Source organism: Amblyomma mixtum, chromosome 5 (genome assembly GCF_055824585.1).
Source record: "Amblyomma mixtum isolate Tamu chromosome 5, ASM5582458v1, whole genome shotgun sequence".
NCBI classification, from domain to species: Eukaryota; Metazoa; Arthropoda; class Arachnida; order Ixodida; family Ixodidae; genus Amblyomma; species Amblyomma mixtum.
Window position 1 is genome coordinate 196,142,377 of NC_143016.1, and position 8,039 is coordinate 196,150,415.

General features: G+C 43.3%; 1 long non-coding RNA gene across 1 annotated transcript; it reads left to right on the top strand.

Annotated features, from left to right (window-relative positions):
* Positions 1-278: 278 nt before the first annotated feature.
* On the top strand, positions 279-5,736 carry LOC149345358 (uncharacterized). The gene is made up of 3 exons (XR_016283281.1): positions 279-529; positions 1,336-1,516; positions 5,580-5,736. It is a non-coding gene; the product is annotated as an uncharacterized LOC149345358 (long non-coding RNA).
* The last annotated feature ends 2,303 nt before the right edge of the window (positions 5,737-8,039 follow it).

The following is an 8,039-nucleotide window of genomic DNA, read 5'->3' on the forward strand; positions in this document are numbered from 1 at the left end:
CTCAAGAGTGTAATCAACAGAAGTGTTGAGACGCGGAGCCTTCAGACAACCTCGAGCTCGGTACGCATTCCGCCAAAGCTGCAACACAGGCGCTGCGCTTCTGCGCTACATCGGAGCACGGACGTTCACTAAAATCACCGCTGGTTGGCAGTCTGGTAACTGTGGAAGAGGGCCTATTTCCCATGAGTCAGTGCGCAAAAGGGCCCTCGGCAGCGGCGTCAGAGGAGGATGGCTTGCAGAGGCTGAGCGCACTCTCTCCTAGTTTTTTTTACCTCCATGTTGGCGAGGTGCGACGGTTGTGATGTGGGTGCGTTTCTTCAGTTTGTTTGTGTTAAATGTGCGGCCTCGTTAGTGTTGTGGTAGTGTGACTGAACTCGGAAGGTGACAGATGGCTCCAGTGCTGCGGAAGACGTTCTTACGCGCACGCAGTGCTCAAAAACTGCTCTGACGTACTGCACGCAACCACGCCGAGAGCGGCCGGCGCCCGATGCCCGATAGAAGAAACGGCTTGCCGTGAACGTTGACAAATGTAAGTACAGAACTGGAAAATGACTTCTGCGATGTGTCGGGGGTATGATTGAGGGCTGCGAATGCATTTGGGTTGGTCTTCACGTCTTGTTCGCAGTGAGGTGCAAAATGCGGGCACCACGCGATCGTTTGCAGAGAGAAGGTGTTCTGACACGCTCGCTTGCCAACTATGCAACTTTTAACCCGCCGCCTCACGCTGTTTGCGTCAGCTCCTCGGCGCAGGAGTTATGTGATAGAATTTGGTTGCACGCCGAGAACTATGGGGTGCTGCTTGATTCGTTATTCCGACTGAACAGGAGCAGCGCGTGAAAAGGAGACCATAAGAACGAAAAGTGCTTGTAGCGGCGTGCGTCTTTTGATTCTGCTGCCTGAGTGTTTACTGGATAAGGAGCATTGCCCGTTCTACGTCGCAGTCACATCAAGTGCTGTGTTTCTTAATAGTTCTGGTCAACGAAACGACGATTAAAAATAGCAGAACCATTCCATTGCAGTGCAGCTGAGGTAATCGCACAATGGAAGGTTTGTTGTCATTTTATTTTTTTACGTTCACTACATTTATGTCATTCCCCCATTTTCAGTCTGAAGCGATAAAAGTATAACGTGATTCGCGAATAATAGCTTTAAGAAAAGTATGACAAGCTTTGTAAACCATTTTTTTGCTAACTATTGGAGGCATAGGTAATTAATAATTAGCCTCCACTCATGAACACATTGGACTGAACAGCTAGAGGTTTTAATGGGATGTGGCTTCTGTGATGTTTATGAAAGCATGGCTCTAATGCAGCCTTTCTTCAAATGCACCCGCAGTCAAGCCCTGTACAGCTGCTCCACCGGTATCATCACGCTACTTTTGCACCAGCTTTCATCTGTCATCGAGCCAATGCTACCTCAACCAGAGGCAAATGACATCAAGACCTGCTGGTTCAGCCTATCAGCCATTGACACTGGATATCAAGCATGTGCCACTTGTAAAAGGATAGGTAGACAAGTGGGTATATTTTCCTTGTCTTTTTTAGCCTGCCAAAAATCTTCTGGTCCAGGCTCCCTCTCTCTTTCGTTTTTTTTTTCTTTTAAAAGAGGACCAAGAGAAAGGGAAAAGATATTGCGGGCGTCATGAAAGCACTCCCCTAGTCAAGTGCATTGTGTTATAGTGTGAAATGCTTTCTATAGTTTTTTCCCTCATGCCTCTCGTGCTTGGAAATCTTGACCACTGTATAGACCAAATTAAAACAATTATCTGCTTCATGACCTTTATACAGCAGTCTAAAAGCAGCAAATAAATTTTATAGGTTTACTTCAGCAGTACCTACCTCTTACAAGGTATGGCATGTTTGAAGTGAACCAGTGATGTGATAGGCATGGCCTAACGGGCAATGCATAATTGAATATTGGCGTTCAAGTGGAGCACTCTGCTTTAGAAGCATATTTGTGGCTAGCATCAATAATTGATACCTTACCAGGTTATCCTTGCATTACATGAAACCCTGCAAAGCTTATATTTTAGCTGTACAGAAGAAAGGTGCTTATTTGATGTCATGAGCATTGCTGAGGTTTTCTTTCACACTCCCTTTGTCACAACTGACTGCACTGTACAGTTGAAATGCATTTGGAATTGAGTATTGGTGCTTTGTTTTTTTTATTCATGCCGACGTTCAGTTACTGATTGCATTACACTAGCTGAGCCTAAGTCAACAAATATTGCTGTGACCTTAACAAGACCCCTGGCTTTACTTGAACCGATGCATTTGATGTTGCCTTTCTCCCGTGCCATCAAGGTTTGTAATAAGCTGTGTAAATAACTTATTTTCTTTCTCGAGGTATTTATTGCTGCAATTAGTGACAGGTAATTTCCTAAAGAACAACCTAAGTGCACATTTTTATCTTCTTTGGAACACTTGTTTGCTTGTTTCCCTTGTATTCTTAACTTAAACAGATATGAGCAGGCCTCAGCACTAGAGGGATGTGCTGCGGGACAAATAAAAAACTACCAGTCCAGCTGCTCCCTTAGGGGCACGTTTCTGAGGCTTTCATCGCTTGTAGTTCTATGCAGCTTTACTTACAAGTATTGTATCTGACGCAGTGTGTGCCTTAATATTTTGATTCATTTGCTTTAGAGTGTGCCACTCTTGCCCTGACGAACTTGCTCACCTTTGTACTCTTTGTTCATACATTTTCCCCTAACACCTGGTATAGCTCCAAATGATACATTATCTACAGCAACATGTGCATTATATTGCAATGTCTTTGTGCCATCACTTTTGAAAACAAAAGCTGCCTGAATTTTTGTGCAGACAAATCAGAAACACAAAATAATTTTTATATTTTATGGCCTGCATGTTATCTTCATATGACTGGAATGGCTAAATATCTCTTCGTGGTAGCCTAATTTGGTCATCATCATCATCAGCCTGACTACACCCACTGCAGGGCAAAGGCCTCTCCCATGTCTCTCCAGTTAGCCCTGTCCTTTGTCACTTGCCGCCACTGTATCCCCGCAAACTTCTTAATCTCATCCGACCACCTAACTTTCTGCCGTCCCCTGCTGCGTTTGCTTTCTCTTGGAATCCACTCCGTTACCCTTAAGGACCAGCGGTTATCTTGCCTTCGCATTACATGCCCTGCCCAAGCCCATTTTTTTCTTCTTGATTTCAACTAAGATGTCATTAACCCGCGTTTGTTCCCTCACCCACTCCGCCCTCTTCCGATCTCTTAACGTTACACCTATCATTTTCCTTTCCATAGCTCGCTGCGTTGTTCTTAACTTAAGCTGAACCCTCTTTGTTAGCCTTCACGTTTCTGCCCCATAGGTGAGTACCGGTAGTATACAGCTGTTGTATACTTTTCTCTTCAGGGATATTAGTAAGCTATCATTCATGATCGGAGAGAACCTGCCATATGCGCTCCACCCCATTCTTATTCTTCTAGTTATTTCCCTCTCATGATCCGGATCTGCGGTCACTACCTGCCCTAAGTAGACATATTCTCTTACTACTTCCAGCACCTCGCTACCAATTGCGAACTGCTGTTCCCTTGCTAGGCTGTTGAACATTACTTTGGTTTTCTGCATGTTAATTCTTAGCCCCACCGTTCTGCTCTGCCTGTCTAACTGGTTGATCATGCTTTGCAGTTCTTGTCCTGAGTGGCTTAGCAAGGCAATGTCATCAGCGAATCGCAAATTACTCAGGTATTCTCCATTAACTCTTATCCCCAACTGTTCCCATTCCAGTCCCCGGAATACCTCCTTTAAGCGGGCAGTGAAGAGCATTGGCGATATCATGTCTCCCTGCCTGACACCTTTCCGTATTGGAATTTTATTGCTGACTTTATGGAGAACTATAGTAGCTGTGCAATCGTTATAAATATCTTCCGATATTTTCACATAACACTCTTCCACACCCTGATTCCGCAATGCCTGCATGACAGCTGAGGTTTCCACTGAGTCAAATGCTTTCTCGTAATCAATGAAGGCTATATATAGGGGTTGGTTATATTCCGCGCATTTTTCTATCACCTGATTGGTAGTGTGAATGTGGTCTATTGTCGAGTATCCTTTACGAAAGCCTGCCTGATCATTTGGTTGACTAAAGTCCAAGGTTTTCCTGACTCTATTAGCGATTACCTTAGTAAATACCTTGTAGGCAACGGACAATAAGCTGATTGGTCTGTAATTCTTCAAGTCCTTGACGTCTCCTTTCTTATGAATTAAGATAATGTTAGCGTTCTTCCAAGCTTCTGGTACTCTCGAGGTCACAAGGCACTGCGTATACAGGGTGGCTAGTTTTTGTAGCACAATCTCTCCTCCATACTTCAACAAAGCTGCTGTTACCTGATCCTCACCAGCTGCTTTCCCTCTTTGCATTGCTCCTAAGGCTTTCTTTACTTCCTCCTTCGTTACTGGCAGGATGTCCCATTGCTGTGCTCGACTGCCTCCCTCAGTAACTTGATGATTACATTCGCTACTGTATAGATTTGTGTAGAATTCTTCGGCTAATTCAACTATCTTATCCATATTGCTGATGATATTGCCCTGTTTGTCTTTTAGCGCATACATCTGGTTTTTACCTATGCCCAGTTTTCTCCTCATTGATTTTAGGCTACCTCCGTTCCTTACAGCATGCTCGATTTTCTCCATGTTAAACTTTCTTATGTCGGCTACCTTGCGCTTATTTATTAACTTCGTTAGATCTGCTAGTTCTATCCTGTCTGTGGAGTTAGAAGTCCTCATGCTTTGGCGTTTCTTAATCAGATCTTTAGTCTCCTGAGATAGCTTGCTGGTATCCTGTCAAACCATCCTACCACCTACTTCTGCGGCGCACTCTCTAACGATAGCTGTAAGATTATCATTCATTGTTTCAACACTGCGGTCGTCTTCTTCAGTTAAAGCGGAAAATCTGTTTTGCAGCGACAGTCTGAATTCCTCTACCTTCCCTCTTAATGCTAACTCGTTAATAGCCTTTCGCTTCACCAGTTTCCTCCGTTCCCTCTTCAAATCTAAGCTAACACGAGACCTTACCATTCTGTGGTCGCTACAACGGACCTTACCGAGGACCTCCACATCCTCTACGATGCCAGGGTGTGCACACAGTATGAAGTCTATTTCATGTTTAGTCTCACCATTGGGGCTCTTCCACGTCCACTTCCTGTTTGCTCGTTTGTGGAAGAAGGTATTCATAATCCGTAAACTATATCTATCTGCGAACTCTACTAATAACTCTCCCCTACTGTTCCTAGAACCTATAGTCACCTACCGCCTTGTCTCGAGCCTGCCTAATTAGGTGTAACACGTTAATGTCAGTTCCTGTGAATATCATTCAGTCTTCGAATGTGGGGGCAGAACTGAACACAACAGCATGTTATAGCTTTTTCTTGTTCAAGGACGCATTACATTTAGTTCTAGTCTTGTGACTGCTGCTTATGCTATTACTCAGCAGCCTTATCAAACTCACTCGGAGTGCTGCATTTTAGAGCACATTTAACTGATTGTTGCTGCTCCATGTTTGATTCTATTAGAAGTTACTATAACTGTATACTTTGAATGTTTTCTTGTGCAGTTCTCTTGCTGCTGCATTCTGCCATGGAGAAGGCTACCTGTTCGTGCACACGTCTCATCACTAGGACGCTACCTCTTCCACTGGTGATGCAGACAAGTAACGACAGGGTTAATTGGAGAGGCATGGGAGAGGCCTTTGCCCTGCAGTGGGCATAGTCAGGCTGTTGATGATGATGAACGACAAGCAGGCTGCCTGATAATGAGGACAAGTGTCAGGATAGTGCACCAACAAAGTCTTAAGCATTTCTGTGCTGATGCATTTTTATTAAAATCAGCTCATAGCTTAATATCTACATCCATGGGGACATTTAGCATATGTTTGGCATTTGTTTGACTTTTAATTTGCTAGTGTTTGCAGCCTTTAATGTTGGTCTTAAGACAGTGTAAGCATTGTTTCACTGTGTGGGATTTTTTAGCTGTTTTGGAGAGATGTGTGTGTATGCATGCAGTTTTTTTCCACGGGTTTGTTATGTGGCTCATGGAACTTTCATGTTACAGAAGAAATTATTTCGTTTCTGTGTTGTACAGGAAAGTGAGCAGTATTTATATGCACCAGGTGTTTCAGGGAAGAATAAGTAGTTTTCAAAAATATGGCTTTTGCTGCATAATATTACCAGTGTTAGCAGACACCAGAAAGCCGGTGAGGTGTATTTAGTAAGCTGGTTAACTAATTTCTGATAATTAACTTTTTAACTAACACAGGTTTGCAACTGGTTGCAGTTAGAAACTTTTAGCCAGTTGTTCGTAGTAGCCATATCAGTTTCTGGAATGTACAAAACATGATTACTTTCGCCGCTGTGGCTCGACAAAATTTGGCTGCATCGTGCGAAAATACATGCGCTTTTGAAAGCACATAGGGAAAGAAACCCCTCCAGTGCATGTAACTGCTACAAATCTCTAATGGCAACTAGACGCCTAACTCTGATAGTGAAGGAATCATATTCTTAGCAGTAAGAAACACACATAACACCAAGACACACACACACAGGACACCCGCTAGACTTCAACTATCTTTACTGGACACTTGTACAACATAAATATGTATCACTGAGCACACGCAGGTGCCTCGTCATCCGCAACAGGTCTAACTACGCCCTGCCCTCTCCTGCAAGGCATACGGTTGCGCCGATAAACAATCTCTTTTTCTGCCAACACCAGGGAGGGAGTGCTTACACATGTCACCCGCCTCTTGAATACGAAAGACTTCGATAATTTTTCTTTCTTTTTTCTCGGCTCCCAGGCATTTCGTATTCAAGAGGCGGGTGACATGTGTGTAAGCACTCCCTCCCTGGCATTGGCAGAAAAAGGGATTGTTTATCGGCGCAACCGTATGCCTTGGAGGAGAGGGGAGGGCGTAGTTAGACCTGATGCCGATGACGAGGCACCTGCGTGTGCTCAGTGATACATATTTATGTCGTACAAGTGTGCAGTAAAGATAGTTGAAGTCTAGCGGGTGTCCTGTGTGTGTGTGTGTGTGTCTTGGTGTTGTGTGTGTTCTTACCGCTAAGAGTATGATTCCTTCAAGCCGTTACCAACTAGCCCAACTTAATGTTTTAACAAAGTTTCTGATAGTGAAAAGGTTCATTAATAAAAATTAGCTAACCAGCTTATTACGTAAGACTCTTCACAAGTTTTCTGGTGCCTGCCAACACTGGTAATACTATGCTGAAAAAGCCATACATTCATCTCAAAATACCTGTTTTTTGAAAATTACTTAGTCTTCCCTGAAACACCTCGTATATATGTAATAAAAACCTAACGGGATTTAATTGACGATGTTTTGGTTGGAGGGCCAGTCGTTTTCAAGTGTACTACAGCATTTGAAGCGCACAGCTTTTGTTTCGAATGCTATATACTATACTCGAAAAAGGCTGGTCCTCCAGCCGAAACATCGTGAATTAAAACCTGTTATGTTTTTCAATTGCTGTGTGTCAGTCATTGTTACTCAGAGGGAACTGAGGGGAAGCGTGCCGAAGGCAATATTCTGTTCCTCTATTGTTCTCCATAAAATATTTTGATGCATCATGCATGTGTTGTAGCGCGTATGTACACTTGTGCACAATAAATGTAATAATTTGCATTTTGCTTCTATTATTCTTTAAGCACTCCAGGATAGTGTTCACAAAATGATTTTGAAGTGATAAAACTATGTTGGTAAAAGTGTTGTACTGTGTAGTTAACATACACTTTTCCAAAAGTTGATGTAGGAATTATACTTTCTTCGTACTTGAGTCTTTTGAATAACGGTGGCCAATTGTCGGAAGACCGTTGATAGGGCGTTGGTAGACATTGTCGGTATGTGGTTGATAAGAAGTGTAAAGACTTTCTATGTACTTGAGTCTTTTGGATAACGGTGGCCAATTGTCGGAAGACCGTCAATAGGGTGTTGGTAGACATTGTCGGTAAGGGGTCAGTAGGAAGTGTATACAAATTCGATAAGGGGATGATAGGAAGTATAAAG